General features: G+C 45.5%; 1 long non-coding RNA gene across 1 annotated transcript in view; it reads right to left on the bottom strand.

Annotated features, from left to right (window-relative positions):
- The window catches only part of LOC142818323 (uncharacterized), a 38,916-nt gene that overhangs the window by 10,749 nt on the left and 11,883 nt on the right, over nt 1–16,284 (bottom strand). The window contains exons 2-4 of the long non-coding RNA XR_012895787.1: nt 13,377–13,463; nt 9,805–10,089; nt 2,090–4,728 (exon numbers count right to left, since the gene is read on the bottom strand). This is a non-coding gene — a long non-coding RNA (uncharacterized LOC142818323). The remainder of the gene's footprint in view (nt 1–2,089; nt 4,729–9,804; nt 10,090–13,376; nt 13,464–16,284) is intronic.

The raw sequence follows: 16,284 nt of genomic DNA, 5'->3' as shown, positions 1-16,284 counted from the left end.
AGGTGCTGCCTGTTGCTGGGGAGGCTGGTGACTCAGCCCTGTGCTGGGACTTAGGGGGCCAGTGGCTCAGCCTGGCTTAGGGACTGGCTTGGCCAACTCAGCTGGGGGGATGGCACTTCAGGAGCAGTGAGTTTGGCAGCTCAGCTAAGGAGCTTGGGCCATCATTGGGGCCAGCCTGTTGCTATGAGGGCCAGAAGCTCAGCCTGGTGCCTGGGAGGGCTGGTGCTGGGGTTCGGGGAAGAGCAGCTCTTCCTGTGGTTGGCAGGGGCTCTGGTCAGCATTGGGGCTGTCCCAGTGCTGGGGGAGGCAGCGGTTTCTCCCAGCCCAGGAGCTCGGGGGCTGGAGGCTCAGCCTGGGGCTGGTGCCAGCCTGGCCTTCAGGAGCAGTGGCCCGGTGGCTCAGCACACACTTGGGAAAGGAGCTTGGTCCAGTGCTGGGGCTGTGCTCACAACAGCCTGGCATGGACTGGGGCTCCTCTGGTCATATCAGGGGGCTCTCAGGACTCTTCTTGTTAAGGTGGGTGGTATTTTTCCGGGTCCTGGTGTGTAGGGGATGAGGCCTTTGGCAGAAAGGGCACGGCCAGCAGGCTACCCTCCCCAAAGCAGAGGTTCATCAGCTGCCCATGTCATATATTGGGCATAAAGGAGAATGACTTGATTTATAATGCAGGTGTTTACTGGGGCCATTGTCCACAAAAAGTGTCTTGTACTTTTTGGGCATGTCGTGAGAATGCCATAGGACATTCTGGCAAATGCAGTTCTTTGGGTGGCTTGCAATATCCTGGATAAAATTCCACCAAACAAAGAATGGAGGCAACCCAGAGGCAGATGCCAATTCATGGGCTCATTGAATCTCTTCTAACGTTGAACATGTGTGGACCAAATGCCAAACAGTTGCTATGGCTGACCACTTAGCTAAGCGTTAAAGAAGAGAATAAGATATTTTATTAGAAGACAGCAGCCAGCTTGTTGGCTTGGTAGTACTGAGTTGTAATATTGTAACTTGCTGTCACTTTGCTTTTGGATTGATTACTGGGATTTTCTATGAACCATGAATGCATTGAGAATGTCTCCAATAAAGGCCATCCACTTGCTCCTGTTGAAGCCAATGGGAGTTTTGTTAATGACTTCAGTAGGATCAGGATACAACCCCAGCATACAGTGAAGCCCCCTGGATTATGGGCCACATATAGCAGGCTAAGCAATGGTTCTGTGCCCTCAGTCCAGAAAAAAGGAGAGAGACTCTATCCTGAGCCTCCCTATTCATGACCATGAAGCACTCAACTCCTGCATGTCTGGAAAGCAGAGTGCGAAGTTCTGGACTGAAATTCATGTGTGATAGCAGAAAGCAATAGTAGTGAGTAGGCCCAGATTTTATGCCTTTTACCGGGGTAAGATATAAGTAATGTTCCTTCTTCTCTGAACTCTGTGTTAGGGGAAACTCCTAGCAGGCTTGAAAACGATACATACTAAACATAAAGGGCTCGTCTACACTGGCCCCTTTTCCGAAAGGGGCATGGTAATTTCAGAGATTGTAATAGGGAAATCCGCGGGGGATTTAAATATTTGAAGTAGGAATAAGATCCTCCGGAAAAGGGTGCTTTTTCCGGAGGATCGGGGCCAGTGTAGACGCTCTTTTCCGGCTTTTCTAAAAGCCGGAAAAAAGCGGCGGACATTTTTATTTAAATGCCGCAGGGGATATTTAAATCCCCCGCGGATTTCCCTATTACGATCTCTGAAATTACCATGCTCCTTTCGGAAAAGGGGCCAGTGTAGACGTAGCCAAATTGTGTCTGAATGTAAACTCAGTAAATAGAAAATGTCACATCATCAGCTAGACTCAAATAAAAACCAAGGAGGCTGAATCCTGAGGTCCTTTCTGTCTGTAATTCTACAACCCCACATTCATTGTGTACCCTGCCTGACCACCTGACTGTGTGAGGGCGGGAAGGCACAACCCCCCGCCCCGTGAATGGGGCTCTCCCCACCCCCACTCCACCCCCCACACCTCCCAAACCTGTCTTTTCTGAGGGTCCCTCTTTTCCAGGACTCCCCCCACTGCAGAGACTGCAGCCCCCAGAGTGCCTTACCTCCATGAGGAGGACCCCGATGGTGGACTTCCCCTCACCAAACTGGTTGCCCACCGACCGGTAGCTGTCTGGAGTGGCGAGCTTCCAGATGGCAATTGCGACCCGTTTCTCCAGGGAGATGGCAGGTCACAAGTGGGTGTTGTGTCTCTGGAGAGCAGGGGTGAGCCAGGCACATAGCTCCAAAAAGCTGGCCTTCCACATGCAGAAGTTTTGGAGCCAATGCTGGTTGTCTCACTGCTCCATGACCAGCCGGTCCCACCAGTCTAAACTGGTGTCGAGCCTTCAGAAACGCCTCTCCAAAGTAGGTTGCGGTTGCCAGAGTGTAGTTCCCATCAGGGAGAGGGTGCCCAGAATGAGCTTGGGGTCAAGCTCGTGCAGGACCAGGGAGGCAGCTGGCACAAAGTGCTGCAAAAACTGCAGCATGGCCGTTTGGGGCCATCGTGTGCCCAGGGGCAGCTCCAGTTCCATGACACCAAGAGAAAAGCTGTGGTGTCCAAAAGAGCAGGGCAACCACAGCAGGCACTGCGAGAGCTTTGCTGTCTCTCAAAGAGGTAGGCAAGCACACAGCAGAAGCAGAGAAATGGCTGTCCAGGGAGGTCCCTTTAAACACGTGTCTCTGCAAGGCTCCGGCACCAGCATTCGGAAGCAACTGGTGACCGAAAGCCGTGCCTGAAGTGGTTCCAACTGGCCTTTTATGTGAGAGAGTGTCCAGTCAGTCTAGATGCTCTTTCAAAAAAGTGCATCGCTTTTTTGATGCGCTTTTGTGTGTGAACACTCTCTTTCAGAAGTTTTTCTGGAAGATCTCTTCCGAAAAAAGGTTCTTCCGAAAGAAGCCTGCAGTCTAGGCATGGCCTGAGAGAGTACTCAGGTGTGATTAAGGATACAAAGTGGCACCCTCAATTTTTATTTTTGCCTTAAAAGTCTTGAGTAAAAATTAGCAAGAACACCAAGGGAAAACAGAGTGAATCAGCTCTTAAAAACCTCTTCATCTTACTGTGAGCTATTTCTTCAAGTTGAGCCAAAAGTTGCTGGATTTTAGGGGCGTGTGAACTGATTTTGATAGATTTGGTTGACTATAAACTATGATGATGAAATCATGTAAAAGTCTAGCCAGATGGTAATGCTTGTAAAGAACTTTAAAATCCTGAAAAACAAAATGGACTATAGAAATATTATTTTATCTGACATTTTCTTTCACCACAATGGCTTCAAGAAATACATACATGTTCATTGGAAACTCGATTATTATCAATAATACAATAAAATACAAACAATGTTGATAATGTTTCTCAATATTAGCATAATTTACTAAATATCTGAGTTTGTAAGTCTGTGTTTGTGTGTGTAGTGTCCATCCGTTCACCTGCAAGTTCGTCTGCAAGTCCATTTGTTAAAGTACACCTCCTAAACAGTAAGAGCTAAGACCACCAAATTTGGTATGCAGCTTCCTCTTATCATAACTTAAAGCAAGGCCATGGTTTCATTGTGCCAAGACAATGGGATGTGCATGGAATGTGACTGTTTCTCAGCAAAGGGAAAGGAAGGGGTGTGATGGCAGGGACAGTTATACTCATGAATGACCACAGGGGGGCAGCAAGAGCCCCAGCCTTGGGAAGCAGCCACTGATCAGCCAACACAGCCCCCAATACCCGGCCTGCACCAGGGAGTAGCTGCTAACTGGCCCCCATGGCCCTGCTGCCCTGGTCCAGTCCTGCCCCAGAGAGAAGTTGGTGGCTGCTCCCCTGCACCCTACCTTGAGCCCCTGACCTCCTACCCTCCTGTTATGACTCCTGCACCCCCTGCCCTGGGCCCCCCACCTCCCACTCTAATTCCTGCATCCCCACCTCTTGCCCTGATTGCCTCCTCAGTCCCCCGCCCCAAACCTGACTCCTGCACTAGGCACACACCCAACCTCCTGTCCTGAGCCCTCCACATTTCCAAGACCCTGCACTAAAGGACTCAAGCAAGCCCATTGAGAAAAATTTGAAGCCCTGGCACATCAAGTTTGTTGCAGCCCTATCCCCTGCCATTTCATTTATTTACATAAACATTACAGACATTTGGGGGGATCCCCTGAGCTGGAGGGGAACAGTACAATTATTCCCTTTTCTACACCTCTCATCAGACTCTGTCTACAGTTCCTACCCCCACTCTTTTCTGGCAGTTAATTTCCCCCTACTCCCTGCTTGCACACAGGATGTCTACTGCCCCATGCCCCATTCATGCTGGGGTCACATGCACAAGGCGCTTGTTTTGTAAGGTGATGAGTACAGTAATTCCTCATTTAACACCATAGATGTGTTTCTGAAAATGTTCATGCTAAGCGAAAACATGTTATGCGGGGTCAATTTTCCCATTAAAAATAATGGAAAAGGTGGGGGTTGCGTTTCAGGTGGTGGTGGCAAAGTCAGCATTAGATACCTAGTAACACAAGATAACTAGCAACACAAATTGCCGCGATTTGTTAAAACACAAAGATAAACGTGTGAGTGAGCAGAGGAGCGCTGTGACCACGGGTATTCATCCACTCACGCGTATTACCACTGTTTTCACCAATTTATACCGCTGCATGAAGTAGTCCGCCACTTGACTATTTTCTTGTTATTTCGGGGACTGTCATGTTATTCGAAAAACGTTCCCTAAAAATAAAATCATGCTATTGTGAAAATGCGTTAAGCGGGCACGTGTTAAACGAGTAATTACAGTATATAAAAAGCAACTAGTCCATGGTTGCTGTCTGGAAGACTTCCTATGTTGCTGCTCACAAGGGCTGTATATAGACTGCAGGCTTCTTTCGGAAGAAGTTTTCTGGAAGAGATCTTCTGAAAAAACTTCTTCTGAAAGACAGCATCCACACTGCCAAAGCGCATCGAAAAAGCAATCTGCTTTTTCGAAAGATAGCATACATTCAGTGTGGATGCTATCTCGCATTTAAGCTATGATTACTATAGGTGGAGTGGCCACTAGGACACCTGTACTTTTCCCTCTTTTCTCTCCTTTCAAAAGAACTCCCTCTTCCCCATCCACACATGCCTTTTTCCAAAAACTCTCTTTTGGAAAAAGGCTTCTTCCTCATAGAAAGAAGTTTACTAATGTTGGAAAAACCCCTCTGTTCTTTTGATTTTTTTTCTTCGAAAGAATGAAATTGCAGTGTGGATGTAAGTGAAGTTTTTCCAGAAAATGTCTGTTTTTCCAACAAAACTGTAGTGTAGACATAGCCAAGGTGAGATACAAGCCCTCCTCCTGTCCTGCCTTGTTATTGATAACAAGCAGAATATGTGTATACCAAATCAAATGGCCATTAACAGAGGACACAAAGTATGATCAATACAAAATGTGGGTTCTACTCTACCATGCAGACACCAAACGAAATTCACAAGTTGACACAAATAAATTCCCAAACTGGCACAATCAGTAGGACCCTGATACTGTAGCTGTTCTATGCATGGGACCCAATCCAACTATTACTGACATTAATTAGTTTAATATGAATGTAAATGGCTCTGTACCATTTGGCCCACAGTCTGAAATTAGTTTGTAATCGAACTGCTGGAGCAATAGCGCATATATATATACATACATACATATACATACACACACACACACACACACACACACACACACACACACACACACACACAGCCAGAAAGCTTGTAGCTAAGCGATGGCAGGAAATACAAAGCTCTTCAGTATGTTAATATAACACTTAAACTTCAAGATTGTGTTATTTATCAACAGCTCTGCTTTGGATGCTGTGGAGATCCTCAGTGCCCTTGGGTAGATTTGAGAGGAGGTAAGTCTCAAGAGGCACAGTCCCTTTGGAACAACCGGGCAAGGGGGGGAGGAACTTGCACCCCACCTCATACCTTAAGAAGATGCAGTGAAAAATGTTCCCTTGTCCGTCCCAGGTAGAAGTGGAATGGAGTGTCTCGTGTACTTGGGGATGCTAGGAAGAAACAGGCCTTCTACCTCTCCAGGCATAAGTATGTCTACACTGTGTTGCTATTTAGGGATATTGGAAGTATCCCAAAATAGCTATTCTGCGTCTATGGAAGCAGCCCGTTATTTCAAAATAGGTTTTGAAATAACAGGTGGCTTATTCCAATGTCCCGGTAACCCTTGTTCCACAAGGGTTAAGGGACATTTTGGAATACTGAGTTATTACAAAATTTGGCGGTGTAGACAGCACCAAATTACAAAATAAGCTATTTCGAAATACACTTGAAATAAGCTATGCAATTTGCGTAGCACAAATTGTGTAAGTTATTTCGAGCTAAAGGTGTAGCTGCATCCTGGTTGTGCTTCCCTTTTTCCAGGGCTGCAATGTGGAGGAAAATCTCCTTACCTCCCTCTAACCTATCTGTTTGCCTACCTTAACGCCAGGCACAATCGAGCCGTATATGTTTTTGTTTTCTTGGATGAGCCTAATGTTATACTGTAAGTTACTCTTTCAGAGCTAAGTTACATTCATAAATTCGTTGTGTGCCAGATTGTTCTCTATGGGTACGTCTAAACTACATGGCTCCGTCGACGGAGCCATGTAGATTTGTTTGTTTGGCAAAGGGAAATGAAGCCGCAATTTAAATAATCGCGGCTTCATTTAAATTTGCATGGCTGCCACACTGAGCCAACAAACAGCTGATCAGCTGTTTGTCGGCTCAGTGCGCTAGTCTGGACGCTCGAAATGAAAGCCTTTTATCGACATCCCCGGTAAACCTCATCCTACGAGGCATAACGGGGATGTCGATAAAAGGCTTTCAGGTCGGAGCGGAGCGTCCAGACTAGCGCGCTGAGCTGACAAACAGCTGATCAGCTGTTTGTCGGCTTAGCGCAGCAGCCATGTAAATTTAAATGAAGCCATGATTATTTAAATCGCGGTTTCATTTCCCTTTGCCGATCAGCCTAATCTACATGGCTCCATCGATGGAGCCATGTAGTTTAGACACACCCCTACATATACAAACGGATGGTATTTATTGTATACTCATTAATTCTAAGACCAACCACTGCTCCTTTATATATCCTGAACATCTATCCTTAGTATAGCAAATGCAGATACAACGGTTCATTTTGTGTTGACAGCTGCATGTTAGCCTAATGCAGTATAGGTGGCATGGATTTGATCATACAAGAATTGTATTGTTCATGCTGAATCTTATTTTCAGCATCATAAAAATGTAGGATTGGAAGAGATCTCAGTAGTCATTTACTCCAGTCCTCTGTAGAACTAACACCCTGACTGGTGTTTGTTTAACTTATTCTTTAAAACCTACAATCCCACAACTTCCCTTGGCAATTTCTTCCAGTACTTAATTACACTTACAATTATAAATTTTGTGTAATTTTTTAAAAACTATATATGCTTATTTTTCCATTACTGTAAATATTGAAAACAAACAACCTTGCCCTCTTCTAGATCTTTACATATGTAAGTCTGAACCTCTTAATCAGCAGAGTAAACACGTAAATACCCACAAAATGTAAGCCTCATTTGAAGAATTGTTAACTTTCTCACAAAATATCTTATTTTTAAGCTGGTAAATATATAACTGAGATTCAGATCTGTTTAAGAATTAGACTACAGGCAGTCCCCGGGTTACATGGATCCGACTTACATCAGATCCCTACTTACAAACGGGGTGAGGCAACCCCGCACTAACTGCTTCCCCCCAGCAGACCAGGGAGACGTGAAGCTAGCGCCCCCCCACCAGCAGATCAGGGAGACGCGGAGCGGCTTTTCTCAGCAGACACCTCAGCTTGAGAATAAAGGACTGAGGGAAGTGAGGTGTGGGAGAATAAAACTGAGCTCTGGAGAAATGTTTGGCTAGAGTTTCCCCTATAATATGTACCAGTTCCGACTTACATACAAATTCAACTGAAGAACAAACCTACAGTCCCTATCTTGTACCTAACCCGGGGACTGCCTGTATATATAATGAGAGACTGGCTGTCTACAGGCTTTCATTGTTCATAAGCACCAGCTCAGAATTTCTGAAGAGTGTTCACACTCTTTTCCATGGTGTTTTTATGTTTCAACATCTCTCCCACACTGTTATAGTCATGTAAAGAGGCAGCTAAGGAAAAAACAAAAGCACCATCGTGGACAATCAAACCTATAGCTTAAAGGGACAATTCCTAGGAAACTAGGCCAAAAACTTGACCTATTTTAAAAGACACAGCAATCTGTTCTTTTAAAAAATCACTCACATTTCACTGAATCTCGCTTTTATATGATCTAAAAATCATGAAAAGAGCAACACTAGTAAAAATGTTACAACAGTAACATTTACAATTCTCCCACCTCCACATCAAATTTTCCACAACTATTGTAAGTATCCTCACTGATATCCATAAAGAAAAATAATATTTACAATAATTCTGTGGGTGAAGGAATCTAATCAGAACTAGGAAATTGATATGCTACGGACACTAGATTTTCTCCCAAACTAGAATAGTAAAGATGCTGCACACCCCACTGGAAATCAGAATGAGCTCCATTGGCTTCAGACAAGCCTTGCCATTCCTTACAGAGTTCAGCTACAAGTAAGTCTGATTTCTTTAATGTAAAGACCAGGATTGGAAAGAGCCTTGTTGCTCAGTTATGTTGTCTGAAATCTGGCTGTGAAAATCTGTTTACTTTGAGTTGGACTTTAGCCAAAGAAGGCCTGGTTTTAGCAGATGGTCATGGAGTAGAAGCCAGACATTGCCTGCTGTGGACTGAGTAGGCATCTATAGAGCCATTTTTGCAAGCAGACAGAACACAGGGCTGTTGTTATCAATAAACCTGAACCCATGATGCAGTGGGCTTTTGGGAGGGTTGTTCTAAAGAGTCAAACATACAAAGCAGCTATAGCAGCAAGGAGGCTGAGTGGGCAAGGGGGTCTTCAGGACCAGAGGAAGTAAACTGTGAAGGACTGGTGTGTGTGTGGCGGGGGAGGGAGCAAAGGGCTATAATGGCGAATGTGGGGAAGGAAGAGGAGTTAGAGGGCTGGACCTTTGAAAAGAGAGGGTTATGGAATGGTAGTGGTGCTGCATGATTGATTTGACATGCCATTGCACTGGTGCGCTGGGGATAAAGGGCTACATATAGGAACAAAAAAGGCAATTCTGAGGCCTGGCAACACAGTGGTGTGTTACAAAAGTCATGCTTTTGAGACAAAAAACAAGAAAAACACAAATGTGAAGTTAGCATTTGTCTTTCCATCTACTCTGGGGAGCAGCCTCTTTGAGAATAGGTATCTTGAAAAATTCATTCTATTAGCTGCTCACAAAACTAGCTATCCAGGGCCAAGTACTGTACTGCCATTACCAGCCCATTTATGTATTGGAAGGAACACAAGGAAATATCTTATGAGACTCCAAGCCTAGGAAGTCCTCCAAGATGCCTTCAAGCAGTGTAGGATTAAGGGCACATCCAATTTACCTGTGTATCATCATCTGGTTTGCAGGGGTATCTGGCTCTAACAGAATTTAAATCCAGACATCCAGCTTTGGGGTCCCTACTGCTGAGGAAAAGTAGGGCTGGGAAGCACAGGATTTGAGGATTCAAGTAAGAGTGGGACTGGCCCTAGCAGCCCTCTACTGCTTGTTTGATTTAGTATGTTATACCCCCCACCCTGCCCCGGTTGTGTGCCGAGGCTTGATTTGAGGTTTCTCCTCATGCCGTGCTAAATTGCAACATAATTGGAAACAAGGACAGTGTATATTGAGCCCACCTATGTGAAGATGCCCATTCCTTTATCTGAAGAGAGAAAAGGCCATCTACTTCTTTCTGGGCACTAGTGACAGCGGATGGTAGGTAGATGGTAGATCTATTAGAAACCCTTCTTCTCATCTCTCCTTGCAGGTCCTTGCCACACCAGTCCATTTCTGGGGCTCAAGAAGTGGGCAGAAGGGAAAGAGTGAGTTGCCATGCAAGATACTGTGTTTGGTTCTCCATCTCAGGCTCTGATTCTCCATGGAACTCCAAACAGGCAGGCCTCGCCACCAACGTGGAGCCACTGAAAGAAACAGAGCATTGTGCAGGGCTCTGATCACAGGAAGCTCTTTGCAGGGCTAGTACTTCATCTTCTATTAAAATGGGTATAAATAGGAAATGTTAAACAATACTGAAAAGAAGGAGACACCTCTCATGTTAAACCCTTATTCACTCCATTATCAGCTTCAGCTTGTGGAATCTGCTCCTTTCAAACAGTGACTCTCTGTCCTAAGGGTGTACAAGGAAAGATTCTGAATATGTCCTCATGATCTATTCTGTACTTTGGGGAAGTCTTTTACTTTTCCCTCCATTACAATTTTTTGGCTGTGAAAGCAGGTAAGTAGAGCTCTAAGAACACTACAGGCACAGCTAGAAGTTTCTTAGGTAAAACAGTCAAACCAAGTAAGAGATTTATTGTACAGTAGTGCTGAGAGAGAGCGTACAGAATTAAAGGGTTTAAAACTAATTGCAGCTCTCTTGAATCTAGTCAGATCTGGGGAAGCTAATCGAATGCATGTTGGGCCTCTCTGGATCAGCAACTGTTTGCTGGACCAGGGGAGGTCAGTACTCCCCTGTTGGTCACTGGTCCTGCCTCCTGGGCTCCCCTCCGGGCCATTGGCTTGCTCCCTGTCATTAGCCCCAGGCACTGGTTTCTGGTCTGGTCTAGCAGGGCTCCCAGCTGCGGCTTCCCGATGCACAGCAAAAAAAAGCTGGTAGGCGACCAGATTGGCTTACCAGGGACATCTTTTGTGAGCTTAAACACAAAAAGGAAGCTTACAAGAAGTGGAAACTTGGACAGATGACTAGAGAGGAGTATAAATATATTGCTTGAGAATGCAGGGGAGTTATTAGGAAGGCGAAAGCGCAATTGGAATTGCAGCTAGCAAGGGATGTGAAGGATAAGAAGAAAGGTTCCTACAGGCATGTTAGCAATAAGAGGGTGATCAGAGAGGGTGTGGGACCCTTACTGGATGAGGAAGGTAACCTAGTGACAGACGATGTGTGAAAAGCTGAAGTACTCAATGCTTTCTTTGCCTCTGTCTTTACGGACAAGGTCAGCTCCCAGACAAATGCACTAGGCAACACAGTATGGGACGGAGGTGGACAGCCCTTGGTGGGGAAAGAACAAGTTAGGAACTATTTAGAAAAGCTAAACGTACATAAATCCATGGGCCCAGATTTAATGTATCTGAGGGTACTGAGGGAGTTGGCAAGTGTCATTGCAGAGCCTTTGGCCATTATCTTTGAAAACTTGTGGAGACTGGGAGAGATCCCAGATGTTTGGAAAAAGGCAAATGCAGTGCCCATTTTTAAAAAAGGGAAGAAGGACAATCCAGGGAACTACAGACCAGTCAGCCTTGCCTCAGTCCCTGGAAAAATCATGGAGGGGATCCTCAAGGAATCCATTTTGAAGCACTTGGAAGAGAGGAAAGTGATCAGGAATAGTCAACATAGATTCACGAAGGGTATGTCATGCCTGACCAACCTGATTAGCTTCTATGATGACGTAACTGACTCTGTAGATATGGGTAAGTCAGTGGATTCTATGATTCCTAGCTGCTGCCAGCCCAACTGTGGATCCAGGGCTCCCCAGGGTTGGGATTTCCCAGCCGCTGCCAGTACCTCAGCCACCATTGTGGTCTTGCTGCTGTTTGCCCAGCTGGGACTTTCTGGCTATCACCTGCCCAGTCCGGGGCTCCTGACTGCTGGACTCCCAGGTGGCAGGGCTATTTGGTCCATTAACATCCTACCACGGATTTTGCCAAACCAGAGATTCCCATATTTTAGAGGTTCAACCTATATTATCTTCCTTATACAGAAATTAAAGGATCTATGAGTTACTCTGAGAAGATTAATACTTCTTATCTACCTACTACCTAGGTCCTTTGGTAGGCTAACATCCTAGGCTTGAGTGAGCCTGGTTCCTCACTGCTTTGCTTTTGGTAGCAGACATTTATGTCTGTGCAAAGTGAGTGTAAAAGTCTGTTTTGGTAGCATATTACACCTGCTTCTCATAAGTGATTATATAAGTTGCAAGGCAACAAATAATCTAGGCCAGAGAGTATGGTATCTGATAACATTTTCCAAACAATATAGAGTGATGGAAAATTCTTTTCTTTTGCTAGAGAAGAGATGGGACCTAATCCATCAATGGAAGGTTCTTGTTAACTTCATCAGACCTTTTCAGGATATTCAAGGTTGGCAAAAAACTGCTAAGTCAGGAGGATGGAACCAGAAAAGAGTTCCATTGGCCACACAGGAATAATGTGAGCGAGTAGAATTCAAGTGGTCTAATTGATCTCAGTTCCCTGATTTCTTCCAACTCTTAGCATGTGAGCCCAAAAGCTTTCCAAGTAAGCCAGGCCTTTTAATTATTTCAGGCCTAAATGAATACATAAGTACTGATATATCAATTAAAATTGGTCAGGTTAATTATTGCATCACTTTGTCCTGAATGTTTCATATGAATGATAACAATTAAAGATAATGCATGCATCTGACGAAGTGGGTCTTTGCCCATGAAAGCTTATGCTCCTACACTTCAGTTAGTCTATAAGGTGCTACAGGACTCCTCGTCACTTTTGCAGATTCAGACTAACACGGCTACCCCTCTGATACTTAACAATTAAAGAGAATTGGATAGGAGGTGCCTGAGGAATAATACAGGGATGCATGAAGAGAATCATACCCAGATGGAAACACTAAAAAGGGATCAAAACTGAGTTCACTGAAGAATATTTAAAGCTTTTTGAAAGGGATTTTTCTAGAAAGGGTTGAAAGCCAAATTTCTAGACAGCCCATGTCTTGTTCCTGGTCTAGGGATATGGTGAGAAATTTTTTTATTATTATTTTTAAGGCTTGTGTCCACACAAGTCCTTCTTTGACCCTGCACATGAGGAGATACCCCAACTTTCTCTGTGGCCACAATGGGTGCATACTCTCACCTTACTCTGCCTCCTTGTATTACGAACTGGGATAAATTGCTCCTGGGAAGCATCAGAAAGTGTATTTCACAATTTAATTGTCAGAGGCCATTCAGATTAGAAGAAGAAAAAACAATCAAACTACAAAACAGTGTTAAAGCACCGGGGAGAAAATTCTGGCATATAGGTGAGCAGTCTTTAAATACATAACTTCTCTCTGCAGAGCGGGTTTGTGTGATATCTTAACCACAGAAAGGGGAGGGAGGTAAACATAATTCAGGGCTTTTGGAATCAACCAGGCAATGCTGAGGGGTAGCAGTTTTACCCCCATCTAGAGCTCTCAGTGAACTGAGGCTGCCTTTGCAGGCAGCTAGTTCTTTCTTACCTCCAAAAGATATCTGACCTTCTTCTCCATCCTCACTACCTTTGATGTTCACCCACTACAACACAGCCATCTTCTACTGCAGGGTTCCTGTGCATGATTTAGAAAAGACTATAAGGCTTTGTCTACAATGAGGTTTTACCACCCGAACACCTACACCTACTTTAGAGTGGTACCACACATAAGGTTGCCAGATGGTTTAACCAAAAATACTGAATCCCCCCACTAAAAAAAAAAAAACCACCGAGGGGAGGGATGGGGGAGGGTGGAGACCAAACTTGTTGCGGAAAAAAAAAAGACCCCAACAAAAGCAAAAAATAATTTAAAAAAATTAAAAAGCCCAGCATGGCCCCTTTAACAAAGGCCTTTGAGGCTTTTTGCTGGCGGCCATCTTGTTTTCTGGGCTCCTAGCCAGAAGATAGCTCCCCTGCTGAACCAAGTAAGCGGGGGGCAGAAAGGGTCCGGGGGAAGCCCAGGGGCTGGGCCCGGTTGCTGAGTGTGTGTATGTGTGTAGAGTTGCCAGGTGTCCTCTATTTTTGTCCCCTGGCAGGGGGGAAAAAACCCAGAAAATACTGGACATTTTAGGTGTCCAGTATTTTCTGAATGTTTTTACCAGACAGGAGTTGAAAATACTGACTGTCTGGGTCAATACCAGATACCTGGCAACCCTAATCACACATCTACTATAGGGTATGTCTAAACTACATGGCTCCGTCGATGGAGCCATGTAGATTAGGCTGATCGGCAGAGGGAAATGAAGCCACCATTTAAATAATCGCGGCTTCATTTAAATGTAAATGGCTGCCGCGCTCTGCCGACCAGCTGATGATCAGCTGTTTGTCGGCAGATCAGGGCAGTCTGGACAAGGGCAGCTGTTGACAAGGGAGCCTTTGTCAACCGGTGCAGGTATGCCTCGTGAAACAAGGTTTACCTGTGCCGGTCGACAAAGGCTTCCTTGTCAACAGCGGCGCTTCCAGATTGGCCCGATCTACCGACAAACAGCTGATCATCAGCTGGTCGGCAGAGCACGGCAGCCATTTAAATTTAAATGAAGCTGCGATTATTTAAATCGCGGCTTCATTTCCCTCTGCCGATCAGCCTAATCTACATGGCTCCATCGACGGAGCCATGTAGTTTAGACACACCCTTAGAGTGCATTGATCTAACTACACCAATGCAGAGAACCCCAGTGCAGACAAGGCCTAAGTCAAGCTATTGCCCTCTACAAGGCAGGCATTAATCCCCTCCAGAACATGAGGGAACATGACTGAACTGCAGTGAAAAAAGGGATTTTTGTTTCAAATGTGTAAAGGAATCAGGTTTGTCATCTCTGTATTCCATACATCTTTATAACTCATAATACTACAAAATATGAGATTAAAATAATATGTACAGAGTGGTAATGTTTAAAGTCCCACTCCTATAAATATTCCTATGGGACTACTCACATGCTTAATCCTAAGCATATATATAAGTATTTGCAGGACTAGGACCTAAAATTAGAGAGTTTGGTACTAACCAGTTCGGGGTTCTTTGGTCTGAAGTATATTTCCACATTTTTTTTTACATAGCGCATATGCATCAGATAAGGAAAGGAGAGAGTTTTTAAGTACAAAAGCTCTGATGGATATAGGGATATCAACATGTAGATGACTACATGATTAACTGATAAGCCTGGGCTATCGTTAATCCTGTTGACTGTATGCACTCCCCGCTCTTCCCCCCCCCCCCACTTGCTGCTTCTGTACCAGAGAGGAGGGAGCTGGTGTCTGTGAGGAGCCGCCTGCTCACCTCCCCACCCTTACCCCCACCCTCACCCCTACCCCCTGTGCTGCTGCTGCTGATAGAGAGGCAGCAGCATGGAGGGTCGGGGCAGGAGACAGGAGCTGGTATATGCAGGGCACCAATTTTCAAGCTGGCTCCCCATATGTATTGGCTCCTGTGGAGTCGCTTACGCCTGTACCCCGCACTGCTGTCTCTCTATCAGAGGCAGAAGCCCGGGGGAAGGGAGGGGGGCAGAAGGGAGCCAATACATGTGAGGAGCCGGCTTTTCAGCCAGCTCACTATGTGTGCCGGCTCTGCGGTGCTACCTGTCCCGCTTTGCTGTCTCCCACAGAGGCAGTAGGGTGGGGGCAGGCAGGATCCAGTGCTCAGGGCCTCAAGCACCGTCTCTGCCTGCTCCCCTCTTCCCCCATGCTTCTGCCTCTATGAGAAACAGCAGCTGGGAGGGGCAACAGAGAAGGCTGCTCCATGGGATGCTGGCATAGCCTTTGTCCTCAGGGACCTCGGGCCTCCTGCAGACGGGGGCTGCTGCTGCCTCTGTATCAGAGGCAGTAGTGGGGATGACAGGGGGCTCCCCAGGAGTGGAGTCAGGAGCGCACTGGCTGCCTGCCCCTCCCCCAGAGACTATCGAATAGTTGTGTAACTGTTAAAATTTGATGGGGTTACATGACTAGTCAATTACACACTATCTAACATCCCTAGATGGATAGTTATGGCTTTCCTCAAGTAGATGTTGCCAGAAGTCATTTGCACCTGTGAAAAATGCAAATAAAAAGCTTCAAGGGATGTCCCTGTCAGTGCTCTGCTTTAGATGTTGGCGCATCCTTGCACAGGTGATCAGAGATTTTTGCCAGCAAGTGCAGTAGCTATTGGCACCCAACATAGTACAAGTGTGACGCAACCCCTTCAGCTCCTTTTCTATCATCCTTGGGAGCAGGTGAAACTTTCCAATAGTATGGAGGTCGCCTTCCTAACAGAGAATAGAAGAAAAAGTTCATCACTTTCCTTATCCCTGACTTCTAAGTCCCCAGTTTTAAAAAACAGCTATTTTCTCCTTGAACCTTCAATCCAACCCATTAGAGTAGCAGTTCTTAAGTTTTCATTAATATCTCACAACGGACACCAAGCC

This window comes from Pelodiscus sinensis, chromosome 14, assembly GCF_049634645.1.
Source record: "Pelodiscus sinensis isolate JC-2024 chromosome 14, ASM4963464v1, whole genome shotgun sequence".
Classification (NCBI taxonomy): domain Eukaryota; kingdom Metazoa; phylum Chordata; order Testudines; family Trionychidae; genus Pelodiscus; species Pelodiscus sinensis.
This window is presented reverse-complemented; position numbering and strand designations above follow the sequence as displayed.